Consider the following 22968-nt stretch of genomic DNA (forward strand, 5'->3'; position numbering starts at 1 on the left):
GATTCCCATAAGGATAACAGCTGGTCTTTCAATAGAAACTCTTCAGGCCAGAAGGGAACGGCAGGGCATACTTAAAGTGATGAAAGAGAAAAACCTACAACCCAGATTACTGTAACCAGCAAGGATCTCATTCAAATATGAAGGATAAATCAAAAGCTTTACAGACAAGCAAAAGCTGAGAGAATTCAGCACCACCAAACCAGCTTTTCAACAAATGCTAAAGGATTTTCTCTAGACAGGAAACACAGAAAAACTGTATAAACTTGAAACCAAAACAACAAAGTAAATGGCAATGGGATCATACTTATCAATAATTACCTTAAATGTAAATGGGTTGAATGCCCCAACCAAAAGACAAAGACTGGCTGAATGAATATAAAAACAAGACGCCTATATATGCCGTCTACAAGAGACAAATCTCAAAACAAGGGACACATACAGACTGAAAGTGAAGGGCTGGAAAAAGATATTTCACACAAATGGAGACCAAAAGAAAGCCAGAGAAACAACACTCATATCAGATAAAATAGACTTTGAAATAAAGGCTGTGTAAAGAGACAAAGAAGGACACTACATAATGATCAAAGGATCACTCCAAGAAGAATATAACAATTATAAATATATATGCATCCAACATAGGAGCAGGGCAATATGTAAGGCAAATGCTAACAAGTATGAAAGGGGAAATTAACAATAACACAACAATAATGGGAGACTTTAATACCCCACTCACACCTATGGATAGATGAGCTAAACAGAAAATTAGCAAGGAAACACAAACTTTAAATGATACAATGGGCCAGTTAGACCTAATTGATATCTATAGGACATGTCAGCCTAAAACAATGAATGTCACCTTTTTCTCAAGTGCACACGGAACCTTCTCCACTACAGATCACATCCTGGGCCATAAATCTAGCCTTGGTAAATTCAAAAAAATTGAAATCATCTCAAGCATCTTTTCTGATTACAATGTGGTAAGATTAGATGTCAATTACAGGAAAAAACCTATTAAAAATTCCAACACATGGAGACTGAACAACATACTTCTGAATAACCAACAAATCACAGAAGAAATAAAAAAAGAAATCAAAATATGCATAGACACGAATCAAAATGAAAACACAAAAATTCAAAACCTATGGGACACTGTAAAAGCGGTATTAAGAGACAGGTTCATAGCAATACAGGCTTACCTCAAGAAACAAGAATAAAGTCAAATAAATAACCTAACTCTACACCTAAAGCAACTAGAAAAGGAAGAAATGAAGAACCTCAGGGTTAGTAGAAGGAAAGAAATCATGAAAATTAGGGCAGAAACAAATGCAAAAGAAACAAAAGAGACCATAGCAAAAATCAACCAAGCTAAAAGCTGGTTCTTTGACAAGATAAATAAAATTGACAAACCATTAGACAGACTCATCAAGAAATAAAGGGAGAAGAATCAAATCAACAAAATTAGAAATGAAAATGGAGAAATCACAACAGACAACACAAAAATACAAAGGATCATAAGAGACTACTGTCAGCAACTATATGCCAATAAAATGGACAACTTGGAAGAAATGGACAAATTCTTAGAAAAGTATAATTTTCCAAAACTGAACCAGGAGGAAATAGAAAATCTTAACAGACCCATTCAAGCATGGAAATCAAAACTGTAATCAGAAATCTTCCAGCAAACAAAATCCCAGGATCAGACAGCTTCACAGCTGAATTCTACCAAAAATTTAGAGAAGAGCTAGTACCTATCCTACTCAAACTCTTCCAGAAAATTGCAGAGGAAGGTAAACTTCCAAACTCATTCTATGAGGCCACCATCACCCTAATTCCAAAACCAGACAAAGATGCCACCAAAAAAAAAAAAAAAGCAAAAACAACAACAAAAAAAACTACAGGCCAATATCACTGATGAACATAGAAGCAAAAATCCTTAACAAAATCCTAGCAAACAGAATCCAACAACATATTAAAAAGATCATACATCATAACCAAGTGGGCATTTTCCCAGGGATGCACATATTCTTTAATATCCACAAACCAATCAACATAATACACCACATTAACAAATTGAAAGATAAAAACCATATGATTATCTCAATAGATGCAGAGAAAGCCTTTGACAAAATTTAACATCCATTTATGATTAAAAAAAAGCCCTCCAGAAAGCAGGAATAGAAGGAACATACCTCAACATAATAAAAGATATATATGACAAAACCACAGCAAACATTACCCTCAATGGTGAAAAATTGAAAGCATTTCCCCTAAAGTCAGGAACAAGACAAGGATGCCCACTCTCATCACTACTATTCAACAAAGTTTTGGAAGCTTTAGCCACAGCAATCAGAGAAGAGAAAGAAATAAAAGGAAGCCAGATTGGAAAAAAAGTATAACTCTCTCTGTTTGCAGACGACATGATCCTCTACATAGAAAACCATAAAGACTCCACCAGAAAATTACTAGAGCTAATCAATGAATATAGTAAAGCTGAAGGATATAAAATTAACACACAGAAATCCCTTGCATTCCTATACACTAACAATGAGAAAACAGAAAGAGAAATTAAGGAAACAATTCCATTCACCATTGCAATGAAAAGAATAAAATACTTAGGAGTTAATCTATGTAAAGAAACAAAAGACCTATATATAGAAAACTATAAGACACTGATGAAAGATATAAAAGAGGACAGAAATAGATGGAGAAATATACCATGTTCATGGATTGGAAGAATGAATATAGTGAAAATGAGTATACTACCCAAAGCAATCTATAGATTCAATGCAATCCCTATCAAGCTACCAACAGTACTTTTCACAGAACTAGAACAAATAATTTCACAATTTGTATGGAATTACAAAAAGCCTCAAATATCTAAAGCAATCTTGGGAAAGAAGAATGGAACTGAAGGAACCTGCCTGACTTCTGGCTATATGACAAAGCAGTAGTCATTAAGACAGTATGGTACTGACACAAAGACAGAAATATAGACCAGTGGAACAAAACAGAAAGCCCAGAGATAAATCCATGTACCTATGGACACCTTATCTTTGACAAAGGAGGAAAGAATTTACAATGGAGAAAAGACAATCTCTTTAACAAGTGGTGCTGGGAAAACTGGTCAACCACCTGTAAAAGAATGAAACTAGAACATTTTCTAACACCATACACAAAAATAAAATCAAAATGGATTAAAGATCTCAATGTAAGACCAGAAACTATAAAACTCCTAGAGGAAAAAATAGGCAAAACACTCTCTGACATAAATCACAGCAGGGTCCTCTATGACCCACCTCTGAGAGTAATGGAAATAAAAGCAAAAGTAAACAGGTCAGTTCAGTTCAGTTGCTCAGTTGTGTCCGACTCTTTGCAACCCCATGAATTGCAGCATGCCAGGCCTCCCTGTCCATCACCAACTCCTAGAGTTTACTCAAATTCATGTCCATCAAGTCGGTGATGCCATCCAGCCATCTCATCCTCTGTTGTCCCCTTCTCCTCCTGCCCCTAGTCCCTCCCAGCATCAGAGTCTTTTTCAATGAGTCACTCTTCGCATGAGGTGGCCAAAGTATTGGAGTTTCAGCTTTAGCATCAGTTCTTCCAATGAACACCCAGGACTGATCTCCTTTAGGATGGACTGGTTGGACCTCCTTGCAGTCCAAGGGACTCTCAAGAGTCTTCTCCAACACCACAGTTCAAAAGCATCAATTCTTTGGCGCTCAGCTTTCTTCACAGTCCAACTCTCACATCCATATATGACCACTGCGGGGTGCAGGGAATGGAACTTTATTAAACTGAAAAGCTTTGGCACAACGAAGGAAACTATAAGCAAGGTGAAAAGACAACCTTCAGAATGGGAGAAAATAATAGCAAATGAAGCAAATGACAATGAATTAATCTCAAAAATATACAAGCAACTCCTACAGATCAATTCCAGGAAAATCAAACGACTCAATAAAAAAATGGGCCAAAGAACTAAACAGACATTTCTCCAAAGAAGACATATAGATGGCTAACAAACACATGAAAAGATGCTCAACATCACTCATTATCAGAGAAATGCAAATCAAAACCACAATGAGGTACCATTTCATGCCAGTCAGAATGGCTGCTATCCAAAAGTCTACAAGCAATAAATGCTGGGGAGGGTGTGGAGAAAAGGGAACCCTCTTACACTGTTGGTGGGAATGCAAATTAGTACAGCCACTATGGAGAACAGTGTGGAGATTCCTTAAAAAACTGGTAATAGAACTGCCATATGACCCAGTAATCCCACATCCTTGGTGGGCATACACACCGAGGAAACCAGAATTGAAAGAGACATGTGTACCCCAATGTTCATCGCAGCACTGTTTTTGTAATAGCCAGGACATGGAAGCAACCTAGATGTCCATCGGCAGATGAATGGATAAGAAAGCTGTGGTAGATATACACAATGGAATATTTCTCAGCCATTAAGAAGAATACATTTGAATCAGTTCTAATGAGGTGGATGAAACTGGAGCCTATTATACAGAGTGAAGTAAGTCAGAAAGAAAAACACTGATACAGTATACTAACTCATATATATGGGATTTAGAAAGATGGTAATGATTACCCTATATGCTAGACAGCAAAAGAGACACAGATGTATGGAACAGTCTTTTGGACTCTGTGGGAGAAGGAGAGGGTGGGATGGTTTGAGAGAGTAGCGTTGAAGCATGTATATTTTCATGTGTGAAACAGATCACCAGTCCAGGTTCGATACATGAGACAGTTTACTCAGGGCTGGCGCACTGGGATGACCCTGAGGGATGGGATGGGGAGGGAGGTGGGAGGGGGGTTCAGGATGGGGAACACATGTACATCCATGGCTGATTCATGTCAATGTATGGCAAAACCCACTACAATATTGTAAAATAATTAGCCTCCAATTAAAAGAAAGAAATTAAAAAAATTAAATAGTGGCAGAGCTTTCTTTCTTCCTTTTTTTATTTATACATAGCAATATCTAGAAATTCTAATATTTCTTCCTTCCTCTTTACCACTAAAATCCTATTCCTGTTCCAGAATCCATTTCAGGATCCCAAACTGGATTGTCCTTCATCCTCCTTGAGTGTGAGCACCCCCGTTTGAAGACCACTGTTCCAAAAGAAATCTCTGGTCTTTGAACCCTAACAAACTTCTGCTGTTGTTTGCTGTCAAGTTTTTGCTGTCAAGAAATTTTCTGGTGGGGTAGAGATAGTTCTTTCCACAAAGTAAGCAGAACCTTTGAATAATAAGAAAGCATTGCCAAATATAATTTTTCTTATTTTCTGATAGCTTAAAACCAATAGTGATCCATCTAATCATTTATAGTATTGCTAGTTAGGAATCACTAATATGTAACCAAACTATATAATTAAATCTCAGTGTTTTCAAGTTTATACTGTAGCTCTGTGAATTTAGTTGGTATAGTTACTAGATCTCACCTGAGAGTTAGATCATTTGCCTTTGCTTCTAGTTTTTCTCCTGCTCTTATTCACTGATACATCCATTCACTCAACCTGACTTTAAAGAGTATTTTCATGAATAATAAATAAAAGCTAATCTTTATTGATTGGGTGCTTAGTTCCAGTTCTTATTCTAAGCACTTTATTTTGCTTTTATTTATTTATTTTTAGTTGCACTGGGTCTTCACTGCTGTGCACGGGCTTTCTCTAGTTGCAGCGAGCAGGGACTCCTCTTCATTGTGGTGCACTGGCTTCTCATTGCAGAGACTTCTCTTGTTGTGGACACAGGCTCTAGGCACCCAGGCTCAGTAGTTGTGGCACATGGGATTAGTTACCCCAAGGCATGTGGGATCTTCCCTGGCCAGGGATTGAACCCATGTCCCCTGTGTTGGCAGGTGGATTTTTATCTACTGCACCACCAGGAAAGTCCTCTAGGCACTTTAAATGTATTAATTCCTTGAGTTTTCTCTTGGTCTTATTCACTGATACATCCATTCACTCAACCAGACTTTAAAGAGTATCTTCAAGAATAATAAATAAAAGCTAATACTTATTATTAATTCAGTGCTTAATTCCAGTTCCTACTCTAAGCATTTTAGAAGTATTAATTCCTGTAAGTCTCACAATAATACTAAGGGAGATTTTCAGAGGCTCCCTATATGATCCCTGTTTGCTCACAGACATTTTCGAATAACCTTGAGCATGCTGTTCGTAAGGCCCCAGTAACACAGAAGCTGCTACAACAACCTGGACCTGCTGCAGAACCTTTTCTTGCTCCAGAGGAGCACACAAAACTGGGTTAGCTTCCTGAGTTGGAATTCCCTGGTAGGCTCAGAGGGTAAACATCTGCCTGCAAAGCGGGAAGACCATGGTTCTATCCCTGTGTCAGGAAGATCCCCTGGAGAAGGGGATGGCCACTCCAGTATTCTTGCCTGGAGAATTCCATGGACAGAGAAGCCTGGCAGGCTATAGTCCATGGGATCGCAAAGAGTTGGACACGACTGAGCAACTAACACTACCTGGGTTAGCTGGCAAAGGAGTCTGAACAGTGTGCCCAAGTATGGTGCTTGTTGAGAAGCACATTGATTGAGTCACAATTTGCCCAAGATCATGTGAGAGTGGTTTCAATAAGTTAAGAACCATACTAAGCCATAACAGTAAAGACACTTTCTCCTCTAAAGGCGCTCCCAGATATGTGGAATATTTAAAAAACAACAACAACAACAAAAACCAGAAACAATGTGTTCATTGTCAAGAAGCTCTGAACCAGGTCTCTTTGTCCCATCAGATTAAATACTGAAGGTCAAAACAAGAGATTTTCCTTTAGAAAATTTCCAACTTTAGCTTGGCCCATTGTACACAAATATAGATACAATCATTGTAAGTGCAAGTTATGCTTTCCTAAATCCCTATCAAGTATTCTACTTGACATTTTGTTATGAAGAGAGTAGAAATGATATATTAGCTGACTGAGTAAGGTAGCATTTCTTGTACTCTACCTCCTTGAAGAGTCAGAATGTTTCAACATATAATTTGATATCAAAATCAATGTTTTTGCCAAGAACATCTTTGCAGCTCGTTCATGAACTGCCCATCTCTTGCTACCATCTTTCCCCAACCCAATCCATTCACATAACTCTGGTCTAATGTTCTAAATGTTACCTTAGAGTATGGCTGTATGGTGATCAGAGCTAGAGATTTGGATGGCATTATTTAGTGCCTTATAACCATTCAGTAAAGGAATTGCTTTTACTGAATGATAGTTGAACACTAAGCCATTGACTGAGCCTGAGGGAACTGGCAGAAACCAAATGAAATTCACTTCCATATCTTACCATAAAAGCCTGGCCTGGATTTCATTTACTGTTTCCTACAGTGGGCTACAGTAACCTCTCCATCAGGACCTACAAAAGAAACTGCTCTAGTTTCATACATTACAAACAAAGAAGTTGCCTAGGAAAAAAATGGAGCTTTTTCTCTCTTATGGACTCTGCGAATCATGTTCATTATCATGTATACTTTTTGTTTGGCCACTAAAAGCAAACAGCTAAACTGTTGTAACTATATAGGATGCTATGCTTTGCAAATCCAGTCGTACCTCTGTCTGATTTTTTTCCCATCATACCAAGCCCCTCAAGTGTTCATTTGTATCCTTTTGTGCTGCATGTCTTTCTGAAAGCAACATTAAATCCTTTGTGGGACAATCTGGGGTATAAATAAATAACTGTGGTGCAGTTTTTGTGTGTTGTTGTTCATTTTGTTTGTTTCCCACTGTGCTGCATCATTAATTGTGTACGAATCTGTACTGAGATGGAGGAAGAAATCAGCACATGTCCTAAATTATATTTTTGAAACTGACAGCTTACAGAATAGTTTCAAAGATGTGTAAACTCAAAGCCATTCCCTGACATGGATCACCAATGATTGTGTGTCTTCAAAAAATTCCAGTGTATTTGACATTGTCGTGTCATTGACCACATAATTAAAATTATTTTAAAATGTGTGTTTTGTTGTAGTTTTCCACCTGCCAAGTTGAATGTTAAGGGCAGAAGTTGGTAAAATATTAATAATCTGTTAATCAGGGTGAAATACATGTAAGCATTCATTGTATTAATCTTTTGACTCTTTTGTAGATTTGACATATCTTTATTTTGAGAAGTAAAACAAAAGTAAATAAAAATATAATGCTTGCAAAGAATCCCCTGGCCCCACTCCAACTTGAAATATGTTAGACTGAATAGAATTCAAAGAATCACCAATATTATATGAATTTTGAAGCAATTCTTCTATTATGCTAATAACTGGACATCTGTGCTTCTCTCCTTGGAGATGAGCAATGATTTGTGCTAAACAAAATCAAAAGTGTCTTTGAACATTATTCCAAGTTAAATACTGTTATCTCGTGCCTTTGAGTTATGTGAGTGGGTCAGAACTTTGTTAAATCTGTTGTGTCTGTACTTACTTTGCAGGTATTCTCTGGTAAATATTCTCTGACAATAGTTTTCTCATTTTTTAAAGCTATGGTTGTTTGAGATTCACATATCTGGGAATGAATAGTGTGTGTATCACTTACGTCCCTCCTGGATCTTTTCTAACTTCATAAGTTTGCTAGCTTCTTCCTCTAGTCCTCATCCAGATGGAAAAACATTATGCCATCTGGCTGTGATTCTGAGTTGCTCCATATACTATGAAATATAATGAGTACTTCGCTCTCTCTAATGACACAAACTTATCCTCCATCACCCGCCTTACCAAATCTGTCAAATATGACTTGAGCCTTAAAACTCAAGGGAGCTTTCCAGATCTCCATATTCTGTAAATGACTTTTCTTTCCAGAAGGAAAGGGTAGGGTCCTGTGGATTTGTGGATTATTATTTGTGAGATATTCAACTCAGTATTGATTGAGCACATACTAAGTGCTCCTGGAGGGGACAGAGAAATTAGATTTGCTTTGAAGGTTAGCCAGCATTTTTATAGCAGAGATGGGAGAAAGTTGTGCTACATGGGAGAAAAACAATTTTCAAGACATGAAAAAAACCAAAGGATATAGTCAATAATTTTAATTTGCCTGGAATATTGGTTGGGTAACAAGGAATATTGAGAGATAAACCATACAAAATAGCTGATATTTACCTATTCACCTTTTCACTAATATATATTTTGTTTGTTTTTTTGTGGCTGTGCCACATGGCATGCAGAATCTCAGTTCGCTGACCAGGAATCGAACTGGCACCCCTCTGCATTGGAAATACAGAGTCTTGATCACTGGACCACCTGGTTAAGTCCTATCTTTTTATATTGACATTATTTTGGTCAGTAGAGAAACATATCTGATAATAGTGAGTAGGATAAAGGCCAAGAGGGAAGACAAGGAGATGGTTTTAAAAATGATTGTCATAGCTTATGCACAAAGTCATGCAGACCGGTACCAGTGTTTTAAGAGTGTAAAAGGGAATGATAAGGAAGATGAAAAGGAAATCCAGTGACGGCAGTGACAGCATTTAGCTAATGATCGTTAGTGTTGTGGGTAAGGAGGAAAGGGAGGATGGGAAGTAAAAAGTTCTCATGGTTTTAAACCAAGAGGTACTGAAAGATAGTGAAAGCATTAAAAGAAATATGAAATATAAGAACATTTGCACTAGGAAATTGTAATATGTTTACTTTTGAAATATTTTAATAATGTACATATGGTGAAACGCACTCATTTGGAGTGTCTAATAGACTCATGAAGTGAATACCCCTACATAACCAATGATTAGATCAACATAAAATAAAATATTACCAGCACCCCAAAAAGCTTTTTAATACTCTCTCAGTTATTAACCCTCCCCCAAGTGACCACAATTCTGAACTATCTCACTGTAGAATAGTTATACCTGCTTTTTTATATACCTGCATTAGTGTGGTGGTAAAATATTTAACAATTAACTCTTGAATGGGGGAAAGAGAAGACCTGCTTTGTAATATTTGACAATTTCTGTGGTATAAATACTCCCAACATGGCTGATTTTAAGCTACCAAGAAGATATCACTGAACATAGAGTTGAAAAAAAAACTGCACACAATCAGCTTTCACAAGCCAATATAAACCAGCTCCATCATATGCCTGGAGTGATATGGTATATATTCTTCTGTGTTGGCATCCTTTGGCTCAGTATTGTTTGTAAGATTCATCCATGTTGCTCTGTGCAGTAGTGGTTCATTCTGTTTTGTTCCTGTATCACAATTTATTTACCCAGTCTATATCTTACGGAATAAGTGAGTTGTTTTCAATTTTTAGCTATTACAAATAATGCTGCTCTGAAGTGTTTTGTACATGACTTTAATATACATAAGTATACATTTCTATTGGGTATATACTTAGGAGTTCAATTACTGAGTGTGCAAGTGTTAAGTTTTATTAGATATGATCAGTTTTTCAAAGAAGTTTTACCAGTTCACACTCCACTAGAACTATGTGAGAGTTTCAGTCTCTGGCAATGGCACCCCACTCCAGTACTCTTGCTTGGAAAATCCCATGGACAGAGGAGCCTGTTAGGCTGCAATCCATGGGGTCGCTAAGAGTCGGACACAACTGAACGACTTCACTTTCACTTTTCACTTTCATGCATTGGAGAAGGAAATGGCAACCCACTCTAGTGTTCTTGCCTGGAGAATCCCAGAGACGGGGGAGCCTGGTGGGCTGCTGTCTATGGGGTCGCACAGAGTCGGACACGACTGAAGTGACTTAGCGTAGCATAGCATAACCTTGCCAAAACTTGGTATTATCGGTCTATTAAGTTAGCTATTCTAGTGATTAGGTAGCAGTTCTGAATTGTGATTTTACTGTGTATTTCTGTCACATGCCATGAGGTTGGGCATTGGCTATTTGAATATCATTCTTCTTTGAAATGCCTTTGCAATCTTTTTGCTGGTTTATTTTTAATTGTATTATCTACTTTTTCTTATTGATTTGTGCAGTTCTTTATTAATTCTTTTTTTTTTATCTAGTGAGATGAAATATTTTATTTATTTATTTTTTAATTTATTTTTTAAATTTTATTTTATTTTTAAACTTTACATAATTGTATTAGTTTTGCCAAATATCCAAATGAATCTTCATAAGAGATCTTTGCAGGCAGATTCTTTACCAACTGAGCTATCTGGGAAGACCTTTTCCAACAAAGATCCGTCTAGTCAAAGCTATGGTTTTTCCCGTAGTCATGTATGGATGTGAGAGTTGGACTCTAAAGAAAGCTGAGCACTGAAGAATCGATGCTTTTGAACTGTGGTGTTGGAGAAGACTCTTGAGAGTCCCTTGGACTGCAAGGAGAACCAACCAGTCCATCCTAAAGGAAATCAGTCCTGAATATTCATTAGAAGGACTGATGCTGAAGCTGAAACTCCAATACTTTGGCCATCTGATGCGGACAACTGACTCACTGGAAAAGACCCTATGCTGGAAAAGATTGAAGGCAGGAGGAGAAGGGGACCACAGAGGATGAGATGGTTGGATCACATCACCAACTCAATGGACATGAGCTTGAGTAAACTCCAGGAGTTGGTGATGGACAGGGAGGCCTGGCGTGCTGCAGTCCATGGGGTCGCAAAGAATTGGACACGACTGAGCGACTGAACCGAACTGAACTGATAAGAGATCTTTGTTTATGTGAATCTCCTGTAGCTTAATTTTCCATCTCTTAGTGGTGTCTTTTGTTGAACAGAAGTTCTAAAGTTTAATAGTCTAATTTATTAATCTTTAATGACTTGAGCTTTTTGTTATCTTGTTAAAAAATCCTTTCCTACATCAAAGGAATTGAATATACTTCTGTGTTTTCTTCTTTGCTTTTTACCTTTCACATTTCAATGTCAGATCAATATGTAATTAAATTTTATCTATACTGTGAGGTAGGGGACCAGGTTGTTGACCATATGAGTGCACAACTCATTCAAACCACTCTTTCCCTACTATACTACGATGGGACAATCATGTTGTCTGTGAATAATGACACTTCTATTTCTTCCTTTATAACCCTGCTACTTTTCTTTCTTTTTTAAAATTTGCCCTATTTCATTAATGACAATTTCCAGATCTCCAATACATGTGAGAATTGATCTTAGTGGGTAAGCTCATCTCATTCCCAATCTCAGTAGGAAACCATTCAATAATTCACCATTAATTATGATGTTTGCCGAACAACTTTTTTTTTTTTAGTTTGTCATTGTGTGATAACTCTATAACAGATTTTAAAAGTTCCTATCTGTTTCTTTGAATATTTTATCAAATATTTTTTGTATCAGTTGAGACAGTAATGTTTTTTCCTCTTTATTTCCTATTAATGTGATAAATTGCATTGATTTTTAAATATTAAAACAATTGTACATTTCTGAAAGAAACTAACTTATTTGTGACATTTTATCTTTTCTATATGTTGATGGATATTACTAGAAAACATTTTAAAGTTAGTTTTAAAATTTCTATAGCAGTGCTTGAAAGTGAAAGTCAGTCATGTCCGACTCTTTTTTTTTAAATTTAAATTTATTGGAGGCTAATTACTTTACAATATTGTATTGGTTCTGCCACACATCAACATGAATCCACCATGGGCATACACATGTTCCTCATCCTGAACCCCCCTCCCACCTCCCTCCCCGTACCATCCCTCCGGCTCTTTGAGACCCCATGGACTATACAGTCGGTGGAATTTTCCAGGCCAGAATACTGGAGTGGGTAGCTGTTCCCTTCTCCAGGGGATCTTCCCAACCCAGGGATTGAACCCAGGTCTCCCACATTGCTGGCAGATTCTTTACCAGCTGAGCCAGGAGGGAAGTCCAAGAATACTGGAGTGGGTAGCCTATCCCTTCTCTAGGGGATCTTCCCGACCCAGGAATCTAACTGGAGTCTTCTGCATTGCAGGTGGATTCTTTACCAACTGAGCTATCAGGGAAGCCCTATAGCAGAGTTTAACCTGCAACTGCAACTAAACTTTTAAATAATGTACCTACAGGTTTTAGTATAAAGATCATCCTGACTTCACAAAACCATTTGGAGGTGTCTCCTTTCTTCTAGTTTCTGGAAGAGGATTTTTCTCATCTCTTGAAATTACTATTATTTTTTCTTTAAGTATTAAAGATAATTTACTGGACAGGCCATCTGGGTTATTGGAAGTTTAAATTATATGTTTATTTGTAAGAAATGGAGCTATGCTTTTTATTAAAAAAATTGAGATGTAATTCACATACTATAGATCTCCCTTTTTAAAGGATAGAATTCAGTAGTTTCTTGTATTTCTAAAATTGAACAACCATCACCATCATCTAATTCCAAAATATTTTCAGCACCACAAAAAAGAAACCCTAATCTCATTAGCAGTCATACCTCATTCCTCCTTCCATTCAGCCTCTGGAAAACTCTAGTCTACTTTCTGTCTCTGTGCATTTACCTATTCTGTACATTCCATAAATATGGGATTATACAATATATAGTGTTTGACTTCTTTCACTTACAGTAAAGTTTCCAAAGCTCATCTATGTTTTAACATGCATCAATACTTCATTCCTTTTTACAGCTGTATCCTATCATTGTATGTATATACCACATTTTGTTTATCCATTTATAAACTGATGGACACTTTTGGGCTATTATGAATAGTGTTTCCATGAAGACTTATATCCAAATTTTTGTATGAACATATGTTGTCAGCTTCAAAGCAGCTGTACCATTTTACATTCTCAGCAGCAATGAGGATGGGTTCCAACTTTTCAATATCCTTGCGAATGCATGTTACTGTCATTTTTTCTTTTCTAAATTATGAAAGTATGATAACACATTTACAGGAGACTTGGAAAACACAGAGCAAGGTTATATATAGTTCCACTGTATATTACCACTATTTTTAAGTAGATAAATTAAGATTTTTAGTTGGAGTTTCAAAATCAAACTCTCAAAAATTAACAGAATGAAGAGATGGAAAAGTAAAAGGATATAGTAGACCTGAAAATCACTGTGAGCCAATTTTACATAATTAAGAATTATACAATGTTCCCACAATGGCAGGATACAAATTCTATTCAAGCTCCCATAGACTGTAAACCAGGGACACTGGAACATATACAGGGACTTAAAACAAAGGTGTGTGAAGCAGGGCACCCAAAGTCAGTGCTTTGTGACAACCAGAAGGAATGGGGTTGGCAGGGACATGGGAAGGGGGTTCAGGATGGAAGGGACACATGTATAGCTGTGGCTGATTCATATTGATGTATGGCAAAAACCATTACAATATTGTAAAGAAATTATCCTCCAATTAAAGTAAATAAATTTAAAAAATCATAAAATAAGGTGCAAAAATGTCATCATCTAAAGGTATTGAAATCGTATAGAGTCTGTTCTCTTATCATTGTGGAATTCTGTCAGAAATCAATATTAAAAGATTTTTGAAAATAAGCCACATATTTTCAAGTACAATGTGATAGTTACCAAGAGAGATCTTTGACTTAGACATTGAAAGCCTCAATAAAGTTAAAAGACTGAAAAAACACAGAGGGTGATTGCACAGAAGAAAGCATTTAAATGAGAAATTAATATCAAAATGAGAAATTAATATCAAAGGTATTTTAAAAGCTCCATGTATTTGGAAATTAAATGTCTACTTTTAAATGATGGGTTTATCTAAGAAGCCATACCAAGGAAATGAGAAAATATTTATAATAGAATAAAAATAAAAAGATAATTTATCAGAATATGTTGCATGCAGCTGAAGCTGCTCAGTGCAACTAAATACAATGTGGAATCTTGAATAAGGTAAGAAAACAAATAATAGACTCTAGCATAAAGTTTTGTGAAATTTGAACAAAATCTGTACTTTAGTTAATGATACTGTATCACATGTTAATTACTTTTTTTATTTTTTACAACATAGTATTTCTTTATATTCTCAGAACTGAATTAGACATTTGAAGCCTCATTGAATTTTTTTTAATCACTAAAATAATGAGCTTTCTAGAATTTTAGCAGTAATACTAGATGCCAGAATAAATGAAACTATATCCAAGTTTGGAGTGAATATAAATTAGAAATCTAGCATTCTATTCATACTCAAACAAGTGGAACCAAAATGCCATAAATTTTTTAGCTAAGCAAAAATTCATAAGTTTTCTAAAATATATATATTATGCATACTATATATGTATACAAAAGCTTTTCTACTACACTTGATAAAGGCTTGAGAAAGAACAAAAAAAAGGAGATGGTGAAATTGGAAAACATATACTAAATGAAATGGGAGCACTGAATATAAAATAAAAAAGTGAAACAAACTAGATAAAAATAAAAGATTACCATATAGTCCAGTTGTTTTTAAACATAGCTGCTCATTAGAATCACATCTGGAGCTCTGGAGAAAAAAACAATACCTGTACATTTGCATTTTTCAAAAAATTCCAAGATAATTCTAATGTGTATTTGAATTTTAAAAATGATTACAAGTTTTTCTGTTAAATGGTAGTTTTATTGATATAGAATTTTATCATTTTCTGTTGACCAATCATGATACAGTGGTATTAAAATGAATAATAGTTACATAATCACAATAGTAAAAGATGTTTATCAGTTTTCACAATCTTTTTTTGCTGGATACATTGTCCTTCTGTCGATGGTTGTTCAACAGTTTATACTGATTTTAGTTGCGGTTTTGGTGCTCTTGCAGAAGGAGATGAGTGCACTTCCTTCTACTCCACCATCTTGAACCAATCCCCCATGTTACTGTCATTTTGATGAGAGCATTTATGTATGAAGTGATGTTTTATTGTTTTGATTTGTACCTCTGTAGTGATTAATGAAGTTAAGCATCTTTTCATGTACTTATTGGCCATCTATATCATTCAAATCTTTCACCAATTTTTAAATTGGATTATTTGTCTTTTAATTTTTTTAGTTATAAGAGTTCTTTATATATTCTGGATACAAATATTTACCAAATGTGTAACTGAAAATTATTTTCTCCCATTCTCTTAGCTGTCTTTTCACTTTCTTAGTAGAATTAAAGCACAAAAATTATTGTAATATAGTCCAATTTATCTATCTTTTAATATTGTTGTTGCTTGTGCTTTTGATGTCATATATAAGAAACCATTGCTTAATCCAAGTAAATTTATACCTATATATTTTTCTAGAGTTTTATAGCTTGAGTTCTTACAATTAAACCTCTACACATTTTGAGTTTATTTCTCTACATAGGGTATGGTAGGTAAGGTATCTTTTGCATGTAGATATCCAATTGTACCAGCAGCATATATAGAAAGAAATACTTTTTCCCCATTGAATTTTCTTGACATCAGTGTCAAAGGACATTGGCCATAATTGTGGGAGTTTATTTCTGAACGCTTGATTTGATACCATTGATCTACAAGTCTATTTTTGACAGTACTGTGCTGACTTCATGCTGTAGCTTTGTAATACATTTAAAAATCACAAAGTCTGAGTTTTTCAACTTCGTTTTTTCCAAGATTGTTTGGCTTTTGGTGTCCCTTGCATTTTCATATACTTTTTAGGATCAATTTGTCTATTACTGCAAAAAAGGTCATTGGGATTTTGAAAGTATATGAATAAGTAGGTCAATTTGGGGAGTGTTGTCATCTTAACAATATTAAGTCTAATAATCCATGAACAGGGGTATGTTCTAATTTCTGTAGGTTTTAAAAATTTTTTGGCAATTATGTTTCTTTTCTTAAATTTCTTCCTAAATATCTTATTCTTTTTAATGCTGCTGTAAATGGAATTATTTTATTTCTTTTTTGGATTGTTCATTGCATGTGTACAAACACAATTGATTTTATACTGGATATTTATTCTGTAAACTTGCTGAACTTGTTTATTAATTATAATAGGTTTTCTGTGAATTCCTTGCTGCTGCTACTGCTAAGTCGCTTCAGTCATGTCCGACTCTGTGCGACCCCATGGACTGCAGCCTACCAGGCTCCTCCGTCCATGGGATTTTCCAGGCAACAGTATTGGAGTGGGGTGCCATTGAATTCCTTAGGGTTCTCTATATACAGGATCATTTCATCTGTGAATTCAGATTGTTTAACCTCTTCCTTCCCAATCTGGATGCTTTTAATTTATTTTTTCTTGTCTAATTGTCCTGGATAGAATCTCCAACACAATTTTGAATAGAAATGTGTGAAGCTATATCCTTGTTATTTGTGATCTTAAGGGGAAAGCTGTGAAGCATTCACCATTAAGTCTGATGTCAGTTGTGAATTTACTTGTAGCTTCTCTATAACCACATATGTCAATTAAGTTAAACTTTTAAATTATATTATTCAAAACTCCTATAACCTTACTGATGCTAGTTTACTGGCTCTATCCAATGAAAGAGGTATGCCGAAATCTCCAACAATTATTCTTGGTTCATTTATCATTCCTTGTTGGTCTATTAGTGTTCTTTAGATTTTGGGGGCTATATTATTAGACAAATACAAATTTTGATTGTTATATCCTATTGAATTGACTTTTCTGAATTTGAACCATTCTTCTTTTTCTCTAGTAATACTTCAGTAAATTTTTGTCATCCTTTTTCTTTAAAATTTTGCTACACATATTTTAGGCATGCCTCCTTTAAACAACAGTGAGTTTTTGTGTGTACATTCAGTTCAGTTCAGTTCAGTTGCTCAGTCGTGTCCAACTCTTTGTGATCCCATGAACCCGCAGCACGCCAGGCCTCCCTGTCCATCACCAACTCCCGGGGTCCACGCAAACCCATGTCCATTGTGTCGGTGATGCCATCCAACCATCTCATCCTCTGTCGTCCCCTTCTCCTGCCCTCAATTTTTTCCCAGCATCAGGGTCTTTTCAAATGAGTCAGCTCTCCACATCAGGTGGCCAAAGTATTGGAGATCCAGCTTCAACATCAGTCCCTCCAATGAACACCCAGGACTGATCTCCTTTAGGATGGACTGGTTGGATCCCCTTGCAGTCCAAGGGACTCGAGAGTTTTCTCCAACACATCAGTTCAAAAGCATCAATTCTTTGGCTCTCAGTTTTCTTTATAGTCCAACTCTCACATTCATACATGACTACTGGAAAAACCATAGCCTTGACTAGACGGACCTTTGTTGGCAAAGTAATGTCTATGCTCTTTAATATGCTGTCTAGGTTGGTCATAACCTTCCTTCCAAGGAGTAAGGGTCTTTTAATTTCATGGCTGCAGTCACCATCTGTAGTGATTTTGGAGCCCCCCAAAATAAAGTCAGCCACTGTTTCCACTGTTTCCCCATCTATTTGCCATGAAGTGACTGTACCGGATGCTATGATCTTACTTAGTTTTCTGAATGTTGAGCTTTAAGCCAACCTTTTCACTTTCCTTTCACTTTCATCAAGAGGCTCTTTAGTTCTTCTTTCTGCCATAAGGGTGGTGTCATCTGCATATCTGAGGTTAGTGATATTTCTCCCACAATCTTGATTCAAGCTTGTGCTTCCTCCCGCCCAGCGTTTCTCATGATGTACTCTGCATATAAGTTAAATAAGCAGGGTGACAGTATACAGCCTTGACGTACTCCTTTTCCTATTTGGAACCAGTCTGTTGTTCCATGTCCAGTTCTAACTGTTGCTTCCTGACCTGCATACAGGTTTCTCAAGAGGCAGATCAGGTGGTCTGGTATTCCCATCTCTTTTAAATTTAGTCTGACTACCTTAGTCTTCAACTTTGAATATTTGGTCTAATGTTACTTATTTTAAGTAGTGATATATTTATATTTAAATATGCTATTTCTTGTTTTCTTTCTCCCCTCATTTTTCCTTCATCTTGACAGTTTTTCCTCTTTGGGGGAATTAATCAAACTTTTTTTTTAATATTCCATTTTTCCTGGTAATTTTTCATTATTTTATTATTATTTTAATTTTTAAATATTGCAAACATATCCTTGACCTATTTGCTTCTAATCTAAGCTGGATCTTTTAAGACTCTCTGAGCAGTGCAAGGATTTATAACATTTTAACTCCATTTACCCCTACTCTATTTTTGGTCTATTGTTGTTATATATTTTAATTCTCTATTTTAAACCCATAGATTAATAGTTTCATTACTTTGAACAGTCAATTTATATACATTTATCTATTTTAGTAACGCTTTGTGCCTACTTACATTACCATGATTTCAACTCAGATAATTTTTCTTCTTCCTTCTTCCTATAGTATTTCTTTAATTAATCTAGTTGGGTTCTCTTTGCTTGAAAATAATATATTTCCTCTTTATTTTTGAAGGATATTGTCCCTGAATTCTAAGTGTAGTTTTTTTATTTCAACATTTTAAGCATATTATTCTACTATTTTCTGTGTTCCATTTTATTTGGTTAGTCATATTGTTGTTCCTTTAGAGGTAATATGTCAGTTTCCTCTGCTGTTTAAATTTTAATTTTTCTTTTGTTTTCATACATTTAATGATTTTATGCCTATATGTAATTGCACAGTTTGGATTCATGGAGTTTTTTGATAATGTGGTTTGAGAAACTTATAGAATTACATCTCTTCAAATATTACAATATTACTTCTATTCCATCTATCCAGTCTTGCCAAAAATATAAATTGTACATATGATAGACCTTTACACATGTCTCATATTGCTTTTACTTTTTTCTCACTTCTTGTATTTTCTTTCTGTATATTTTCCACCAACAAGCTTACTGTTCACTATGCCATTCTTCTGTTGTGCTAATGTACTGTTGATTATATCCAGTCCCTGTTTGATTTCACGTTATCTCAGGATAATATTATTTTCCTCTAGAGAAGATTTAATTTTGTTCCATTAAAAGATGGTGTTGGGAGGATCATGTTGTTCTAACCGAAAATGTTCTTGTTCCATTTTGCTTTTATTTTTGGGTATAAGCATTCTGAATAATTAACTAAAATTTCATGGTGGGTCTTTAATTCTGGGTTTCAATTCTCTTTGGTTCCCCAGAATCATTATTCATGTGTTCTTACATTGCCTCAAGGGAGGATGATTTGAATGTATTTCTCTTTTCTCTGATCCTTTGACTTCTGACTCTTAAATGCCTTCAAAAAATTACCTTTGTACTGCAATAACTTTTGTACTCGTTTACACTGGGAGATTTAGTCTGAGATAAGCTAATTATTTATTTCTAGAATATCCCCTTTGTAAATTTTATTCTGACTATATACTTCAGTTACTGGGGGAATATTCAAGAGGTGTTATGTGACAATAGTCTTCAAATCTGATTATAGGATTCAGGAACAAATAGGACCTAGCATTGTAGATCTCAGTGTCATCAACATGTGGAAGATTTTTGAAAACTTGGAATAGCAAGAGAATGAGAACTTAAGAAAGGAAAGTAAAGCAGTAAAGAAGAAAAAGAAATTGTTACTAAAATAGGGTGATAATTGCAGATGAACAATTTCACAGAAAAAGATTTAACAAGAAGGTAGCCAATTCAATCAAACTCTAGAAATAATGTAATGGAAAAGTCAGAAAGGATCATTGGATTTTATCTTTATGGGGATAGGTTTGACAACTGAGTGAGTAGTTTTAGCAATAAGGTAGGAGTAATGCTTAGATTATGAGAGATTAAAGAAAAAGAAGGAGTGGGAGAATTAAAAATTAGCAAAGAAATGAAAGAGAGAAAGATCAGAAACTTAGGGAATACTAAAACCTGGGAAATGTTTTTAGAGAAATTTTAAGGATATATGAGCATAGAGGTAGATCAAGGATCTACCTTGATTAAGGATCAAGTAAAAGGGAGGTTTAAGTTGCAAGTAAGGACAAAAGTATTTCTGATAAAACTATCTAAAATATGAAATTGAGAGTAATTTGAATGGGAAACCTTATAAAAGGAGATTATGGAATACTTCATTTTCAGAAAGAAAGGGGAAGAAAAAATGACCCCATTTTATGCATTTAAGTAGTAGTTGAGGTTGTATGCTGAGGGTGGGGTTGAGAGTCAAGATTTGAAAAGAATGGGATTCAAGAGGGAGTGACTATGAGGGTTGTTGTAATTATGGGGTTCAAAGGAGAGTGAGGTTAAAGTATTAAAGACCCACCTGGATAATGTTCTTGGCAGATTTTAGTGATAAATTCATCAACAAGAGAGACCTGGAAGTCCAAAAACTAAAGATAAAGGTAAGAAGAAGATAAATTGAAACAAAAAGTGTTTCAAATGAGAAAGAATTAGTGAGCAAGAATGGAAGGAAAAAAAAAACAACAAAAGAAAACATGGAACAAGTTGTTTTGTTGATATGTCTTTGCTGTGAGATATGAGGAGGTTTATCAGAGAGATATTTGGTTGGGGGTTGTGATTTTTAGTTAGGGGGCATTATAGAAAAATATAAAAATACATTGGAATTTGGGCTTCTCAGGTGGCAATAGTGGTAAAGAACCTGCATGCCAGTGCAGGAGATGTAAGAAACTCAGGTTCAATCCCTGGTTTGGGAAGATCCCCAGAAGAGGGCATGACAACCCACTCCAATATTCTTGCCTGGAGAATACCATGGACAGGCTGGCTATGTCCATGGGACAGGCTGGATGAACCTGGCAGGCTACAGTTTGCTTGTAGTACAGGCTACAGGCAAAGAGTTGGACACGACTGAAACAACTTACCATTCAAGTCGTTTCATGCAAGGAGGCACAGGAAAAAGGAATGGTAGAGAATCCTACAAATGGTGAGTGTACTTGAGATGAAGAGATGGAATAGAAGTGAAATGAAAGTTGCTCAGTCGTGTCTGATTCTTTGAGACCCCATGGACTATTAAAGATGAGGAATGGGAGGCTGGGTCATAGGCCACAGTAATATGTTAGGGGCCAGGCAGTAATGAGGAGGCTAGAATTTTATTATTTAGAATTTTCAATGGATCCATAGGTAGGAGCTTCACAGAAAAGAAGGCAATTCAGAGGTAAATGGACCTGGGGGGCTTACATACCATTTTAACACAGTGTGAAGAAGGGAGTTTGGGCTTCTGGGGTGTGAGAGGGAATAGGTTGTGGGCAGATGACAAAGACATGTATAGTAAATAAGTAATATATGTTGTGCAGAATCAAGTCATCTCATGTGATAAGAATTATTTCCAGGCAAGTCAGGAGAGGAGGACAACTTAAAGAAAATCCTTTAAAAATATAAATTGCCTTTCCAAAACAGAAATGTATAGCCTGATTTTAGAGCTTTTCCTGCATCTGCTGTTCCTTGATTGCCTTTGGCTCAAAATAATTAAAAATAACTAAATGGCATATTTTAGGGTGACATATTCTGGTCTTTCTCAATACAATTCGCCAACCCTCTCTTGTTAGGTCTTTTAGTATATTCTCATAGTTGTTTTGATTGCCATCAACTAACTTCTGGATTTAAACTCTTCAGGAATTTTTATTTTTCTGGAATCCACACTAGTTCAAGGTTAGCTCTTTTCAAGTTTCAAGGAATTATGAATTTTATGGGAGAAATGTTTTCAAAGTCACGTCTGACCAATATTTCTTGTTTTAAGTCCAGACTTCTCTCTTAGGACTTTAGTTTTGTTCATATTACACCAAGCTGATTTATAGCTGATGCCAAAAGCTCTGCCTGTCTGGACTGGTGCTGAATCAAGTCTCAGAGTTTTGGGTGAAGTAGAAGAGAATAGCTTTATTGCTTTACCAAGCAAAAGGTGATACAGTGGGCTCTTGCCTTCAAAACTGTGTGTCCCTGTTGCAGAAACCAGTATTCGAGAAACCAAGTACCACACTCAGAGAGTTGGAGAACTCAGGTTTATTACACCAGCAGGTCCAGAGAAGTTAACACTCCAAACTCTGAGCCCTGAACAAAGGGGTTACAGAGTTTTTTTATACATGGACAGACATGATTAAGCAGATTTGTGGGTTTGCAGGGGCTAGGGCGATTGCAAAGAGCAGGACAAGGGTGAATGAGATAAACTCCAGTTCCTAGTCTTGTGAGTCCCCACTTTCTGAGACCTTATGTGATCTAGACTTTGCAAGGAGCAAGCTGGGTTACAGAGGCAGAAGGAGCAGGAGGTTATGTAAAATTT

Source organism: Bubalus kerabau, chromosome X (genome assembly GCF_029407905.1).
Source record: "Bubalus kerabau isolate K-KA32 ecotype Philippines breed swamp buffalo chromosome X, PCC_UOA_SB_1v2, whole genome shotgun sequence".
NCBI lineage: Eukaryota > Metazoa > Chordata > Mammalia > Artiodactyla > Bovidae > Bubalus > Bubalus kerabau.